Source organism: Podarcis vaucheri (genome assembly GCF_965113315.1).
Source record: "Podarcis vaucheri genome assembly, chromosome: 17".
Classification (NCBI taxonomy): domain Eukaryota; kingdom Metazoa; phylum Chordata; class Lepidosauria; order Squamata; family Lacertidae; genus Podarcis; species Podarcis vaucheri.
The window spans coordinates 19955690-19973580 of NC_138755.1; the positions used below are offsets into that span (position 1 = coordinate 19955690).

The window sequence follows — 17891 nt, forward strand, 5'->3', positions numbered from 1 at the left end:
AGTTGTCTGCAAGGAATTCCCACATGGCAGGGCTGATATTGCCAGCTTTCATATCATGTTTGCAGACATCTTTGTAACGCAGAGTTGGTCTGCCAACGAACCTGGTGCCAGAAGCGAACTCCCTGTAGAGCATGTCCTTGGGGGTCTTACCATCTTCTATTCTGTGGACATGACCAAGCCAGCATAGATGTCACTGAGACAGGAGTACGGACATGCTGGGAATGTGGGCTTGGGAATGCCCATCTTTGTTTGAGAAACTGTCTTGCCATGTGATACCCAAAATCTTCCCAACGCAGCACATGGAAGGCGTCAAGGCATTGCTCCTGGTGGTTGACCACGACTCCCTTCCATAAAGCAGTGTGTTCAACACGTAAGCCTGGTAGACTTTCATATTGGTATTGGACATCAACATCACATTCTCCCATACCCTTTTGGAGAGGCAAGCCATTGCTGTAGCTGCCTTGCTAATACACTTGTCCAGCTCAGCATCAATGAAGAGGTTGCTGGCAAAATATGGTCAGTACCAAAACCAAGTTCCTTTTTAATGACATCATGGATTGGTAACCTTTCATATTCAATTTATGATGTGGATAGTGTAGTTCTGCTAGTGTGGACGACTGGAGACCAATTAAACTGGGGTAGACAGCACCTTGCCAGCAAAGGTCTGTATAGTTAAAGCTATGGTTTTCCCAGTAGTGATGTATGGAAGTGAGAGCTGGACCATAAAGAAAGCTGATCGCTGAAGAATTGATACTTTTGAATTCTGGTGCTGGAGGAGACTCTTGAGAGTCCCATTGACTGCAAGAAGATCAAACCTATCCATTCTGAAGGAAACAGCCCTGAGTGCTCACTGGAAGGACAGATCCTGAAGCTGAGGCTCCAATGCTTTGGCCAGCTCATGAGAAGTAAAGACTCCCTGGAAAAGACCCTGATGTTGGGAAAGATTGAGGGCACAAGGAGAAGGGGACGACAGAGGACGAGATGGCTGGACAGTGTTCTTGAAGCTACCAACATGAGTTTGACCAAACTGCGGAAGGCAGTGGAAGACAGGCGTGCCTGGCGTGCTCTGGTCCATGGGGTCACGAAGAGTCGGACACGACTAAACGACTAAACAACAAGGCATCTGTTCTGCAGCTTGTCCAAAATACAATTCTCAGGAACTGGTACAAGGAAGCTACAACTGAGATGTAATTTTCAAGTCTGTTCTATAGCTTAAATTTGGAATACTTTTTTCAGAAAGGAAAACCACAGATTCTTCAGAAATTATTTATCTACATTTGGAACTGAGGACTTTATTTTAAAGCCCAAATATAAATATGGCCCCCCAAAAGTTATGCACAAGGGATTTTTTTCAACCTAAGAGGTTCCACAGCCTTTGCGCAAGTCACCAATTAGAAGGTCAGTCAATACAGGCGACTCCCCATTTACAGGGGGGTTACATTCCAAACCCAAAGTGTGTGTCGGTCAAATTGCATAAAATAGGGAGTCACCTGTATTTTCTTTCAGGAAATTTATTGAAGCCAGAGGCTTCTAAAGTTCCTGCAGGTGCTGTTTCTGAATCCAATGGTGTTTTTACTTTTAGGCTTGGTTAAAACCCTTTAAGCTGGGAAATGAGTAGGAGAATGGGCATTAATGTAGCAACTGGCTATAAAAATACATTATACTGACTTTTACAAATAAGTAAGTAAGTAAATTTTTATTTATACCCCACCCTCCCCAGTCAAGACTGGGCTCAGGGTGGCAAACATCAAATATCAAATACATTAAAACACAATCAAACAATTAATTAAAATACAGCTTAAAATTAGAATCAGGATAAAATTAAATGACTGCCCATGAATTTCTACCATAGGAGTCGGGAACCTCAAGTATTCATCAGGGCTAGCTATCTATGTTGGTCCCACATGAGCCAATAAAAGGGCCAAAGAGGTAATTTACAGGGTCCCATAGAGGGGGGTCAAACTGGGCCCGGACTGAAGGGTCTTGCAGACCCTGTGGAAGGATGTCAAGCCCCACAGGGCCCTGGTCTCCTTTGACAGAGCATTAAACCAGGCAGGGGCCAAAGCCAAAAGGCGTTGGCCCTGGTTGAGGCCAGTTTAACCTCCTTGGATCTCCAAGGTATTATTATTTGCAGACTGTAAGGTCCTCCGCGGGGCATACCAAGAGAGGCGGTCCTGTAAGTATGAGGGTCCTAGGCCATATAGGCCTTTAAGGGTTAAAACCAGCACCTTAAACCTGACCCTGTACTCCACTGGGAGCCAGTGCAGCTGGTATAGCACTGGATGAATGTGATCCTGTGGCAAGGACCCTGTAAGGAGTCTCGCATTGGTATTCTGCACCCACTGGAGTTTCTGGGTGCAGACGAAAGGCTTTATGCAAAGTGGTAATTTTAATATGTAATACATAGAGAGATTCCCTAAGTAGCTGAATAGCATCTATACTGGGCTGCTAATGACTTTCAGAAAAACAATTAAATAAATGGCAAATATTACTAGATTGATTCCTGGGAGTACACAGAGCTTTTGACCATCACTTCTTGAAGCATCCTCTTATCTATTTCCTTTTATTTTAAAAGCCCAAGATGCCAATCCAACACCACTGCAATTGGAGCTGGGACACTTACAGGAAAAATAAGCTTTCCGTTAATTGTTCAGTAACTTTTGCAGAAAAGTTGCAGCACTTCAGTAATAAGTATGTGGCTTCTCTGCAGCAAGAATCCTTCGGAAATTCATGTTATTTCAGATCCTTAGAACTGTTTGGGGGATAAAATGAGATCAGAGGCCTGCTGCAAATGGTGATTTAAAAACAACCAATGACTGATTAATGCATGTCCAGAAGATGTGCAATTGCACACACATGTACGGTGCAGAACTTGGAAGTGACCTGAAAATGTCGCTCAACATGTCATAAAAAGGGTATGACAGAATAGGGTATAACAGGGTGGGACACACGTCTATGCGCTCCACTGATGTGCACAAGGGCCAGGAACTGAACCCCCATATGAAATGGTCACCACCTGTATTTATTTTTAAATGTACACAGTGGTACCTCAGGTTACATACGCTCCAGGTTACAGACTCTGCTAACCCAGAAATAGTGCTTCAGGTTAAGAACTTTGCTTCAGGATGAGAACAGAAATCGTGCTCCGACGGTGCAGCAGCAGGAGGAGGCCCCATTAGCTAAAGTGGTTAAGAACAGTTTCAGGTTAAGAACGGACCTCTGGAACGCATTAAGTACTTAACCCGAGGTACCACTGTACTGCATTTTGCCAGCTCTACAGAGGAGTTGCTCAAAGTGGCATACAATAAAGTGAAACATAAAAGCAACAATGATCCACCCATGAAAACACAAATGAGAAAGAGAAGCACAAACAAAAACGCTAAGAGGAGCACCAGCAATCAAAACATTAAGCAGCAACAGAATCAAAAGCCTGTTTAAAAAAGAGTATTCTCAATTGCTTGCAGAATATAAATAAAAACATCTTTGGTTTAAACCTTTAAAAAGTAACTTGTGAAGAGGCTTCAAGTAACTTTTTTAACATCAGTAAACGTTTTGCATTTCTCTGCAAAAAGGATACTACCATTCAACATTTCTTCCTCCACCCCACAGGAATACATTTTGTATTCACAAAGCAGCCTGTGCGCCATACATGACATCAGTCAAATTATGAATTGATGCTTTGTGCACAGATATGGAAAACAGCACTGTTGTGAGCTATTAGTACTACCAAAATGCTTTTCAAGCTCTGCTCCCTAGAATTTATTTACCGTATTTTTCGCCCCATAGGATGCACCGGCCCATAGGACGCACCTAGTTTTTTTGGGGGGAAATAAAGGACCCCCCCCCCAGGTGTGCTGTGCTAAGCCCGAAGCTCGGAGCGTGCAGAGCTCAGCGCGCCCCAAGCTTCTGGGTGCCGGCAAGGTCTCCACTAGCCGTGGGAGAGGCGCGCGGCTCCGCGCGGCTCTCCCAGGGCTAGCGGAGCGCTGCGCTAATCCCGAAGCTTGGGGCGTGCGGAGCTCAGCGCGCCCCAAGCTTCTGGGTGCAGGCAAGCTCTCCGCTAGCCCTGGGAGAGCTGGGTCTCCCACGGCTAGCGGATAGCTTCCTGAAGCCTGGAGAGCGAGAGAGGTCAGTGCGCACCGACCCCCCTCGCTCTCCAGGCTTCAGCGAAAGCCTGCATTCGCCCCATAGGACGCACACACATTTCCCCTTCATTTTTGGAGGGGGAAAAGTGCGTCTTATAGGGCGAAAAATACGGTAAGCAAAAAGTTGCATCAGAAATGAGTAGGATATTTTAAGAGCTCAACAAATGGGGCTGTGCAGGTAGGCAGTGAGTGAGGCCTCTGAAGCAGATCACATGGTATAGACAAGTTGGTTTGAATTAAGGCAGTCCTGAACTAACCCGATCTTAAACCACTTAGGTCTTTAAAGGTACTGTGGTACCTCGGGTTAAGTACTTAATTCATTCCGGAGGTCCGTTCTTCTAACCAGTAAACCAGTAAATAAAGGCACAGTGTGTCCCAACTGTCTACTACCAACCAGTAATCAGGCACATTTTTCTGAAGAAACATAAGAAGAACATCAGGCCAAGGGTTGATCTATTCCAGCACCCTGTTCCCAGTGGCCAACCAAATGCTTATGTGAAGCCCACAGGCAGGTCCCAGAACCTTGTACACAGAGTCTCTAACAGCTAGCTCATTCGTACATGATTTCCTCTAATCTACCTTTAAAGCCTCCCAAGTTGGTGGCCATTACTACACGCTATCATGATTGTAGAAACTGCAGTAGCAAGCAATCTTGGGGTAGAAAACTCTTCACTCATAAGATATAGACATATCTTTGTCAAAAAAACCTCTTCTCAAAGTTAATGGCACTGGGACTGGGGTAATGAAGCTTTCAAGTGCTTATCAGCGTTCTAGAATAATTAAACCAAAATCCATAATCCAAACATCTTCAACTGCAATTGTTTGTTATAATGCTACTTATTAAGGGGCATTCAAGATCTTTAAAATTGAAAGCACTTCTGAAAGATTTGCTGTAGGGGACTATTTAATGGGCTGTAGCACTCCCCAAAGTTGCCAGAGTTCCCTATCCAAAAGAATAAAGAATAGATACAGTATAAGTAAAATGTTCCACTGTTCTAATCTTGACACCTATTTGGGTTACATCCACATACTGTATGTAACCTTTTACAGATACTGGCAGCAGAATGAACTATTTTAAATTCTGTGCAATACATCACCCGCCTCTGATTCTGGCAGGATAAACAGTGATAAACTTCATTAGAAATATGTGGAAAACAATCCCTTCTCCTTTTTGCACTGAATTGATTTCTGTCTCAAAGAATAATATAAAAATTAACTTAAGCAGCATATTTCCCAAAGCTTTGTGTGCTCACTAAAAATAAATAAATGAATGATAGGTAAGCTAGTGTACTTTACAGATGAATGGATACAGCTGTAATTCAAAGGTACTTTCCTCAATTAGGTTGCAGACCAAGATATTCTGAACTCAACATTAGCTACTGAATAATCTGTAACCGTTTAGCAGACAGTAACTTCACTGTGGCCATTAAAATGGAAAAAAGGTGATGGGCATACTTCAAACGCAGGCTGTGATGGATCAGTGGAGCCAGCAAAGAATTCAAAGCCTGGGCAGAAGATGGCGGCAAAGACTAGCCTGGACCGCTATGCCAGCCTGGAGGTGGTGTAGAGACTGGTCCTGGATTAAGTCAAGTGATGACAGTAGGGCCAGCTCAGGATACAGGAAATCCCAGGCAAGCTCAGCCTCTCCCCTGGAACACCCCAAGTTGGGTCTTTCAGTTGGTTAGGAAGCTCCAGGGCTTCTGCACCAGCAGAGTGATACTAGTGTCACTCCACTGGCAGGGCTGGACAAATGGGTCTGAGGGCCCTGAAGGAAATACAGGCCTGATTTAAAGCTCCGAAGTGGGATCCAAAGTAATGCTCTTGTTTTTCTTTCAATTCCCATTCTTCAGAAGCCTTTGTAGGTGACGATAGGAGGGGAGAAGAAAAGATACACCCCTCCCCACTTCTCTCCTCCTCCAAAAAGGATTTCTGGGAAACAAAGTAAGCTGATTACCACCACCCTTAAATGTTTGGTGTGGTTTCCCCCCAAAAAAAAACCAAAAAAAGAAAAGAAAAATTACAAACATCAAATTCAGCATCCATATTCGTTTCCTAGCATAAACCTGCTACATGATTAACTAAATAAAATATGCCGTATTTTTCGCCCTATAGGACACACCGTCCCATAAGGCGCACCTAGTTTTTTTGGGGGGAAATAAAGGGGGGGAAATTATTTTTTCCCCAGGCGCGGGGCTGGGGTGGGGGAAGCCCGAGCTTCCCCTGACCCCAGCCCCCAAACAGGCAGCTCTCTGCAAGCCGTGGGAGCCAGGGGGAGAGAAGCAAGTGGTAACTAAGCCATCACATGTGTCCACAGATTGCTCCAGCATAGTTTCTACCAGAGGGAATGGGGATTTACTTCAAAGCCAGAGTGGAAGGTTGTAGGCCTTGGAATTACTATTTTGACCACGTCAATAACATTTTGAAGTCTTAAATGTGATAGCTATATCATTTAATAAACAGACAAATGTCTTTTACGAAACCACATCTCTGGTTTTCTTAAACTTCCAGTTTTAAACTGTGAGGGTGTCTTTTTTGTACATAAAACAAGTTGTGAAACTTAGCAGATGCTAAAAAATTAACACATGCCTAAATCTGAGGCCCTCTCTGAGCCTGAGTCCCAAGGCCAAATGACCCTCCTAGGCTCCTTCTTATAAGGTCTGTGTGCATCCACCAGAGGATTGTGGCAGTGGGCACAGACCTGCTTTATCCTCATGCTGTTGTTGTTTAGTCATTTAGTCGTGTCCGACTCTTCGTGACCCCATGGACCAGAGCACGCCAGGCACTCCTGTCTTCCACTGCCTCCCGCAGTTTGGTCAAACTCATGCTGGTAACTTCGACAACACTATCCAACCATCTCGTTGTCTGTTGTCCCCTTCTCCTTGTGCCCTCCATCTTTCCCAACATCAGGGTCTTTTCCAGGGAGTCTTCTCTTCTCATGAGGTGGCCAAAGTATTTGAGCCTCAGCTTCACGATCTGTCCTTCCAGTGAGCACTCAGGGCTGATTTCCTTCAGAATGGATAGGCTTGATCTTCTTGCAGTCCATGGGACTTTATCCTCATGTGTTGTGTCAAATAGACACCCCTAGAGAGAACACCATGGAACACCAATGGGCTTGAACCCATGACCCTGAGGTTAAGAGCCTCATGTTTTACTGACTGAGCTATCCCAGCATTAATAGATTAATAGACACTGAATAGATTACAATGCAGTATCTTAAATAAGGCATCTAAAATACTAATGACCAATTAAAGTTCGATTTTACTTGTTAGGAATACAGCTGCTACCTCTCAGTGGAACTGAGCCTAACTCTATTTCCCACTTTAGGTTCTTCTGAACCTGCCATCTAAATTCTTTAATCTTTTGTAACCTAGTAATTAGATGTATTTCCATCAGGCAAAGTAGGCGGTAGTCTGGTTAACTAGAGTCTAGTGCAAAGGTTAAGGCAGTAAAACATTACCTCAGGCTAAGGAGCCAAATTGGCATTTACATCCTGCATTAGTGTTTTATGGCCACATCAAAGAGACATTCTTCCATGCGAAGGAGCTTCCTTCACAACTATGTACACAGTGTAAAACAACCTTCCCAATCATTCAATCAATCACTGAGAATCACTGAGAATACACCTGCCTTGCGGCACTTGCAAGATGCACACAAACATGGCAACTGTTCTGGAAACTGGGACAATCAGGGCATTTCAAAAACGAAGCAACTGTGAAAGAGCTTTTTGTCTGTCATGCTGTCTTGTTATCTTCTCGCTCACACCTTACAACTCTCATACTATGGCTTACAGAACCAGGCAGGATGATGGGAGTTGCAGTACAAACATATATTTGAGGGACACTATGATTACCTAACCATGATTGCAAATGTTAAAGGTAAAGGTAAAGGGACCCCTGATCATTAGGTCCAGTCGTGACCGACTCTGGGATTGCAGTGCTCATCTTGCTTTATTGGCCAAGGGAGCCAGTGTACAGCTTCCGGGTCATGTGGCCAGCATGACTAAGCCGCTTCTGGCGAACAAGAGCAGTGCACGGAAATGCCGTTTACCTTCCCTCCGGAGCGGTACCTATTTATCTACTTGTACTCTGACGTGCTTTCAAACTGCTAGGTGGGCAGGAGCAGGGACCGAACAACAGAAGCTCATCCCATCACGGGGATTCGAACCACTGACATCTGATCGGCAAGTCCTAGGCTTTGTGGTTTAACCCACAGCGCCACCCACGTCCCCTAACGTTGCAAATGTTAGCGTGCAGCTAATCGTGGTTAATGTTAAGATCAGTACACACACAACGGAGGGAACACAAGCATAATGGTCTGGTTGCAAGACCCCCTAAGCTGATATAGTACTTGGGAGTGTTGGACTGGGACCTGGAAAACAAGGATTCAAATCCCCCCTTGCCCATCATGCTCACTGAGTGACCTTGGTCCAGTCACAGCCTCTCAGCCTAACCTACCTCACAGTGGTGTTGTGAGGATTAAATGAAGAAGGGGAGAACCATGTATGCCAACTTGAGCTTCTGGGGGGGGGGAGGTAGGATGTAAACAAAATAATAATTCAGCCTTAATAATAATTATAATAATTCAACCTTGGGTTCCCAGATAACAATTCCACCCCATCTGGGGACCACATGAATGTGCATGTCAGCAAAAAGGCCCTAGGTGGATCAAAGGAATTGCAAGCTCCTCTCCCGAAGTCTGCCCACCTCCTTAGCTATCTCACCAAGTCAATGTTTATGCGAACCAGCTCAATGGTAACAATGGAGGGTGCGGGGGATTCCTACACTACCAGGGAGGGGAACATCAACATTCAGGAAACTCCTGATGTCCTAGTCAATTGGAAATGTCATGATGGCCCACATATGAAGGGTACTATTAATTATATCATGCAGAGCAGTAAGACAACTTTTGTAAAAACCATAACAAAACCACACTGATATGTGTATGAGGGGAGAAAATGCACAAGGCTTGCCTAGGGCTGCAATACATCCAAAATAACCATGATTTGTCCATCGGAAATGGCATCCAGGTATGAAATGGGCTGAAACATCTGGGAAAACCCAGGCATATGGCAGCTCATAATGTTGAAAAAAACTCAACAACTTTGCCAAAAGAAATATGGCAACCCTAACTTACTTAAATAGTAATAATTAAAAATGTGAGCTTATAGGAAAAGTGCAGGTCATTTTTCCTAAAGGTTCAAATAACTTCTCCTACCAGCAAGTCTGAGAACCTTCAAGTATTGTAGGCCAGTATTATTATCTACATACTGAGGAAGAGCTGAGTTGTCTAAAACCACTTAGTGAATTTGTGGCTGAGTTAAGATTTTTCATTTTTGCTAGAACAAAGTATTTGGTCCAACAATTTTCAAGGGGGTGCATCAAAAACCATCACAGAAGACTGGATTAGTTTTGGGTGAGGGGGAGGCAGAGTGAGTAGCAAATTTCTATTTACTTTGTCTTGCCTTATTAGGTATGTCAAAGGTTCCAATTATTTTTCCTCTTTCTTTATTTTTAAAAAAACAACCCAAAAAAACATTGCTGCTTGAAGGGGTTTTTTTTTGATGCTACAGTATATGATAAGACAACATTTTGGAAAATTCACCACTCCCCCCTAAATAGCTGATTATCCTATGTGGAGGACAAATGGCCTGCAAAAGCTCTAATTTGAACCTGGAACTTCTTGGTTCATTCTCTAGGGGAGCACTTAGCGAATAATTCATTGAATTCAGCAGGACTTGTTTCCAATTAAGCATACATAGGACTGGGCTCTTGAATCACTATGCTAACTCCATTTTCATTTTCATGCTCTAGTTCAAAAACAGGGTAACTGTATGATTAAGCAGTACATAATCGATGGAAATTTAGCACATTTTTTAGCCAACCAATGATCTGTCCACAAAAGCTATCTTTATTTAAGCAACTTATACTGTTTAAGTTGAAGATAAGGATGAAAGGGAAAACAGAACAGATGTTTTCCATACTTTACTGTATCTTCATTTATTTAGGAAAAAAAGAGGGGCGAGGCTAATATGACCTATTTCCAATGCTTACATTTGTTATTTTGAACACAGTGCTGAAACCGTGCAAATTAACTGGCAATCCTTCCACCTCTTTTAACACAGCTATACCATAAAGATAAACCAAGAAAAACAAAATCTAAATCCTAAGAAATGTAAACAGCAAGAACAGCCGTTCTTTTTTAAGAGGTACTGTTTTCGTCACAGCCACAGTCAATACTGGGCTTGATCCAAGCATATCTGAGATGCTGCAGTTTAAAGAAATCACAGAACTTGCAACTTTCAAAACCTATTGCAAAACAAGATTCTTAGCATAGCAGCTCCACATCATGGAGCTTAAAGCATGGCACAGAGCAAAAAAGTAGGAGCTCTATATTACATAAAATCACAGGTGTTCATAGGCAAGGAATTTCCATCTGTCTCAAGCAAGCAAGTCAAGCCACGCATGGCAGTATACAACCTTTTACATTCTTTAGCCAGTACAACCTGACAGAAAATTATTTCCTAGCAAGCAAATAGGTCTATAAATTACGGGATAAAAAATACCAAGGCACCAAGAAAAAACCTTGGTGTAGCTCATGATTACTGGGGAGAAAGCTTGACTACAATTCCTGATTCAGATGAAATGCTAAGCCAAATCCTACCTTATGTTGGTGTGGTAGCAAAAATGACCGGAAGGAGAAGAGCAGCAGTGAGCTCTCTTCTCTGGGAGCCAATAAGACTTCCATGCCCCTGCTAAGCCACAGTTTAGCTTAGCACAAGTGTAGGCAACCTGAGGCCCGGGGGCCAGATGCAGCCCAATCGCCTTCTCAATCCAGCCCATGGACGGTCCGGGAATCAGCGTGTTTTTACATCAGTAGAATGTGCCCTTTTATTTAAAATGCATCTCTGGGTTATTTGTGGGGCATAGGAATTCATTCACCCCCCCAAAAAATATATTCTGCCCCCCCCCAAGGTCTGAGGGACGGTGGACCAGCCCGTGGCTGAAAAAGGTTGCTGACCCCTGGCTTAGCATGATGTTTGAAGCAGGCCACTGTGCAATACAGATGCAACCATATGAAAATGCATACTGAAAAGAAACAATTCTGCATTGTGTGGAAACATCACACATTAAAATCCCACAACTAAATAAGGACTAGTTCATCCTTAAGTTCCTCTGGCTTGCATTATTCATCTAAAAGTTAGAGAAAGTAGAGGTACATTCCAAACTAAAAATGGTATAGTTGTATACATCACTATAATATCTCTAGTCATTTCTGTGTCATATTAACTCCCTTGGGGTCCCTGAAATTCTAAATTTCAGAAAGCAGGGCAAAAGAGTTATTAGACTACAATAGGGTATGTTTGAAGTTTGACGTAATGAGTTATACATTTATAAGCTTGAAAATTAATAGATTGCTACTGAGAAACTCTGTGAAATATGAGATTGCAGTCAAAGGCAAGAAATTCTGTAATCCAATGCACATTTGCCTTGGAATAAGCCCCAGTGGCGTAGCGTGGGTTGTCAGCACCCGGGGCAAGGCAAGTAATTTGCGCCCCCTAACCCGTGGATTTGCGCCCCCTAACCCTAACCCCCAGATGTTGCGCCCGGTGCGGCCGGCCCCCCCTGCACCCCCCACACTACGCCACTGATAAGCCCCACTGAATAAAGTGGGGGCGGGGAGTGGGTTTGAACTGTAAGCATACACAGGCATTACCTATGTAAGCACAGTGGTTTTTTTTTCCAAATGGCCACGCAGAATCTCCAGACCTACAGTGCTTTTTTTTTTAATTAAAAAGGTTAAGATAAGCTTACACCTCTGTATTTGTATAAATAGCAGCCATGACATGAATTCCATGAGCCAAAGTTCCAAATGCTAAAAACAGATATATATATATATATTTCCTGCATGATAGCCATGCAAGACTTTTGGCCCACAACAATCCCAGCAGACTCCAGAGCCAACAATTTTCATTGCCAAACTGAAATCAAATTCCCCGACCTGGAAAAATGAGTCACTGTAGAGCAGAACACACAATGCAACAAAAATATGTTGGCACCAATGAATGATTTCCCACTCCCTGCTCTTAAAGATATATATATAGAGAGAGAGAGAGAGAGAGACATATACCGATATCTTGTATATCTATAGCTATATCAACTATATCTCCAAGTCAGAAGCACCTAGAACTTGACCAAATGAAAAACTTGATCAAATGCACAAATGACCAAAATAGGGATGGTGTATTTTACCCCATATTTGAGTTTTGATTTATTGACATTAAAGAAATGGCCTAGAACCACTGGCTAGACCTTTTTGAAAAAGCTTATAATTGATGTATTCACTCATTTACTATGTTCCATTTCTTTTCCACCATTTGCCAAACACACAGCAAGGGTAACAAAAAATTAGGAAGAAGAGCATCATTGTACCAACTTGCTCAGATTCCACAACCAGATTGTTGACTGAGGTCAACTTATTGGGAACGTGAAACTCCCTTCCTTGTTATGATGAAACATATTCGCCGGCTGACTGTTTCTATCTGAGCACAATTCAAAGTGCTAGCCATGACCTTTAGATCCTTAAATGGCTTGGGATCAATATGAACCTTCGTGGGTTCAAATATTCTTCAGGCAGGGATGTGAGGATGTGGAGGTTTTCAGGCTTAGGCACCCCCTTCCAAGAGAGGCTGTTTTGGCCCCTTCTCTGATGGCATTCTAGTAGCAAGTGAAGACCCCCTTGTTCAGGCAGGTCTTTGGCCTGTTGCAAACCTCTTCCTATGTTATTAACTGTGGGGCATTCCCAGCAACTGTGGGGCATGCCCCTCTCTACATTCCCATGCTTGTTTGTAATTGGCCCATTGGTGATACACTTCGTTGATTCTGAAGCTCATAATATAATGAAGAAAATAAGTTGGTCTTTGAGGAATGTAGATATAGATATGGAGGACTTCATAGCAGTAGTGTCCAAAACACAATGGGGAACTAACACAGTTCTTTTCTGCGATCAAAAGAGCTGGCATGTTCTATACAAACTGATGTTCCTGAACAGTCACCAATGACAGTCCACATCGAGCACGCAAGTGACAACAGACTACCTTGAGGTTACAGAGGCATGAATTGACGTCATCGTATCCTGGTCAAATAGACAAGCATGTGAAAGGTGTCAAACAAAATTATTTCAGTCTAGTGTGGTTCAACTTCAGTTAGCTCACCTACTTCCAAAATGTCACCATGGCAAGAAACACAGACTCTGTAGGACCCGGGTCAGATTAAAAAGCAGCACAGCTGGGTGACACCAGCATATGAATCCAAACCTCCATGCAATCTCACCACACAGTCAAAAGAAGTGTGAACAAGATGGAGCCCTCTAGGAGTTCAATGGGAGTAAATGGGGTAGAGATGCACAGCTGGCCATTTTAGCCCTCTGTCTCTTCTTAACTGAAATGAGCAGAAATTGTAGACTTGTGATACGGCTCTGGAGTATGAAGCCTGCAGGAAGATCTAATGATGGGTGCCAAGCAATGGCAATTATAAATTGGCATAAAACAAGAAACACAATTTCTCTTACTTTCCCCCTCCGTGCAGGGTTAGCAAACATGATGCCCTCCAGCTGTTGAACCACAACTCCCATCATCTCTGACCACTGGCTATGCTGGCAGGGTCTGATGGAAGTTGTAGTGGGGGAAAACATCTGGAGGGAACCACGTGGTCTGCTCCTGTCCTAGTGAGTGATGCCAGCGATCATAAATCATCAAGAGCTGTGGCTGTTCCCATTATTGTTTAGGGAAATCCCTAAAAACAGAAATGTCATGATTTAATGGGCAGAAATGTAAAGCGGAAGAGATCCTATCAACATGTGGTGGGATGGATTAATATAGAAAAACACTGCATCTAAAGCAGTCGGAGAACACGCAGAGCAACTAGCACGAGTGTGGTACTCTCCAGATGTTTTTACTACAACTCGTATCAGCTTGAGTGAGGACAACCAATGGTCAAGGATGGTGGGAGTTGTAGGCCAAAACAAATGATAGGCACCCTAGGATGATTTAGAGACTTCACTTGAAGTTAGATTCCCAATTTGACTCACAGGAGAGGGGGGATAGAAATATGGATAAAGATGGTCAACTTTGATTTTAACCTTTCTTTCTTTCTTTCTTTCTTTCTTTCTTTCTTTCTTTCTCTATTCTTTTTATTTCCAGTTTCTTCTTCTGATCTAGACTATGCCTGGTTATCCCTGTTCAGCCTCTTCAAGCTTAAGGAAATGAAATTGGACAAAAGACTTCTGTGTATACATTCTTATCCTGAGCTCCTCTGAGTTGACCACTGCATTTTTACAAAATGATGCTGATACTTTTTTCTTCTTCTGTAGTTAGCAAGCACATGTATAAAATGGGAGAAAGCACGAAAGGACTTAAATCAGCCCAGAATTTGTGACGCTATGAATATTAATTTTAAAAGTATGCAGCATTTAGTCCAAGCAAGCCTCATTGCTTTGATGATTATTTCAGCTAAAATGCTTTGTCCAAGGCAAGACAGCTTATGAAAACGCAGTGCTTGAAACATGCTCTATCTACACACTTTCCTTTATGCTTAGCAGACCAAACGGTGCATAGTTAAGACGAATGTAGAGTATCTTCATTCGTCTTGTAATAAACTAAGGCCACAATACTACACATATGCCTGGGAATAAGTTCCATTAAACTCAATAGGACTTACTTCTGAGTAGACACACATAGGATTGTGTTGTAGGAATAAAACTCTAAGTATGTTTACTTAAGAGTAAATTTCACTGGCTCAGTATGATTTATTTCTGAGTAAGCAAGTCTGGGATTGGGCTGCACAGCTAATTAGGACCAGAAAGAGGCTTATATTCCATGTTAATGGAGAATTATCATCATACAGTGACTAAAACATATCAGAATTGTCTGCTGGGGGGGAGAATCAACCATTTCGCAACTTTTCAACCACCCTGACTGCAAGAATAACTTAAGGTGGTTAAAAGGTGCTGTGGGATTTCTAATCCACACCCAACAATATTGTCATAAATTGCCGACGCAAGGAAGCTGACAACGGGTTAATTCTTGAGAACTGAATCCTTATGCATTTCCAACACCTCAACTTAGGCTGAAAGCAACACTCCCAGGGTGTCGCCACTCTTTAAACTTCAAAAATACCATATGGCTCCAAGAAGCGGAGGTTGAGGGGAGAGGGGGAGGGAAATACCTACGTTTGGAAACCTATTGCAGAGTAACAAATTCCAAAGAAATCAAGATGGGATCTTAAACCTTAAATTCCAAAGCTGGGCGCCTTATTTATTTATTTTTACCCCCAAGCGGAAGAACTCAAAACTCCCGTTTGGAAAAAGGGGTGCAGAACTTGCAGAGAGTTGTGATTCTTGCTAGACAGAGGAAGAATCTTGTTTACTATGCAGCAAATTTCATCTTAAACAAGGATACTCGAGATTGCGTTGGGGAGGGGGGAAACAACAGCTTGACTTGGAACAAAACGTGCCAACTTGAATAAAATATAGAGGGGGGGCCTGTAAGCCCCGCCCCACATAATCCATCACAAGGCGCACAAACACCATTTGAATGGCAATGCAAATTCACGGGGAGGGGCACCCCCCAAATATTTTATAGGGGGGTTAGGGGTGCCACCTTGGAATAAAATATTGGGCGATAGTAAGCCCCGCCCCCACATTCCAAGATCGGCAATGCCCGTTCACTAGGGGATGGGGAATATTTTATAGGGATTTTAGGGGTACCAACTTGGAATAAAATATTGGGAGGGGGGCAAGTCAGTCTTGCCCTGGATAATCGATCACATGACACCATTGGAATGGCAATACTGTACAGCCCACCCACTTTTTATTGGTGGAACCCCTCGAAATTTTGGGGGTGCGCGCATGTAAGATGACCCCCCACCCTCGGAGTTGTCTCCTGACCTCTATGGCCACTAAACATCCCCACGAAGTCGCCCTTAAAGCCCCGAGGAGGAGGAGAAGAAGAAAACGAGCGGATCCCTCCAATCGCACCCATTTAAAACCCAGCGACGTGGAAGGAAAATCCTTTTTTTTTCCTTACCCCCCTGGCGAAATGGAAGCGAGAGAGGGATAGAAGAAGCTATTCGAAAGCAGGGAGAGAAAGCAGACATTCTTCCACCGAGGAGGGAAACTTTTTTGGCGGGGTGGAGAGGAAAGGGATTTTTAAGACCGACGCCTGGAAAAAAATAAAATAAGGATTGCCGAGTATTGGAGAAGCCGATTTCCACGCCAAAAAAGTGTGTTTGCCCCCCACCCACGGAAAAAAACCCACCCCCCCTTACCTACCACCCCCCACCCCCCACCCCACTCCGCGTTTACCTGGGCCAGGCGATGCGCCCCGCCGCCTTCCTCGCCCCGCAGCCCCACCGACGGGCTGAGCCGGAGGCGCGTCTTCCCGCCGCCTCTCGCTGCTAATGCCGCCGCTGCCTCGTCCCAAGTCGGCCGCCGACTCCAGCCGCTCACTTCGCGGCGGCGGGGCAGCGGGGAGGAGGAGGAGGAGGCGGCGGCGTCAGCAACACCATCCTCTCCCCATCTCCATCTCTCGCTCAGAGGGGACTCGGAGGCGAGGCTGCGCTCCCGAGCAGAGCGGTGGCGGCGGTTGTGGGGCGCTCAGCCTCGAACTCTCCCCCTGCGCCTTCTTCTTCTTCTTCTTCTTCTTCTTCTTCTTCTTCTTCTTCTTCTTCTTCTTCTTCTTCTTTCTCCTCCTGCTCAGGGCTCCGCGGCTCTGGCACCTTTTCCCCCACCCCGCGTTGGAGCCGCGTGCCCCGCGCAAATGGCGCTGCTGCCCGCCTCTCTCTCTCTCTCTCTCTCTCTCTCTCTCTCTGAGGGGGAGAGTTTTGAGGGTTAAGTATAAGCTGGATTCACGTATAGGCTAAACAAGGCTATAGCTTAGGGCCCCACTCTCTTGCCCCCCCCAAAAAAAAAATTAAAGGAGAAAAGAAAACTGGATGTACATTTCCAAAATACAAAATATAAGGGGGGGAAACCTACATACAGCAACAGTGCTTTGCAGTGGCGTAGTGTGGGTTGTCAGCACCCGGGGCAAGGCAAGTAATTTGCGCCCCCTAACCTGTGGATTTGCGCCCCCTAACCCTAACCCCCAGATGTTGCGCCCGGTGCAGCCGGCCCCCCCTGCACCCCCACGCTACGCCACTGGTGCTTTGTGTTGTGTAGGCTCCTATGATGTAAGCAGGCATGTCCAACAGGTAGATCGTGATCAGGTAGATCACTGGTAGATCACTGGCTCCCCCCAAAGAAGCTGAACAACTGTGGCTCCCTAAAAAAAAGGTCAACATTTTACCTTCTCCCTGAAAAAACTCAACAACTTTGACCCGAACCCCCCCGCCTTTCTCCTTCCTAAATCATCTGCACACGATGGCGGAAATCACGTCTGCGCAGACGCCAGTGCAGGAAATCGCGGGCGGGTGTGCTCACACACACATGCAGTCCAACCCACAGAGGGATCTCTGCTGGAGTGATCCGGCCCAGGAGAGGTAAACCTTGCTGACCCCTGGCGTAGACAGGATTTGGGGGTATAGTATAGCCAGAGACAGTTTGACATGTTTTAAAAATCCACCCAGACAGAAATTTTACCTCTGAAAAAGAGGACGTGTCCTGGAAAAAGAGGACACATGGCAACCCTGTAACACCATCTCCAGCTCGAAAGATTCTATCAACGGTGTCTCCGAATTTTTTTTCATATCACTT

The 17891-nt window shown here is 44.4% G+C and overlaps 1 protein-coding gene across 1 annotated transcript in view; it reads right to left on the reverse strand.

Annotated features, from left to right (window-relative positions):
- The window catches only part of LPAR1 (lysophosphatidic acid receptor 1), a 57197-nt gene extending 40251 nt beyond the window's left edge, over positions 1 to 16946 (reverse strand). The window contains exon 1 of the mRNA XM_082205096.1: positions 16503 to 16946. The gene's annotated coding sequence lies outside the window, so the exon portion shown is untranslated. The remainder of the gene's footprint in view (positions 1 to 16502) is intronic.
- Between the last annotated feature and the right edge of the window lie 945 nt (positions 16947 to 17891).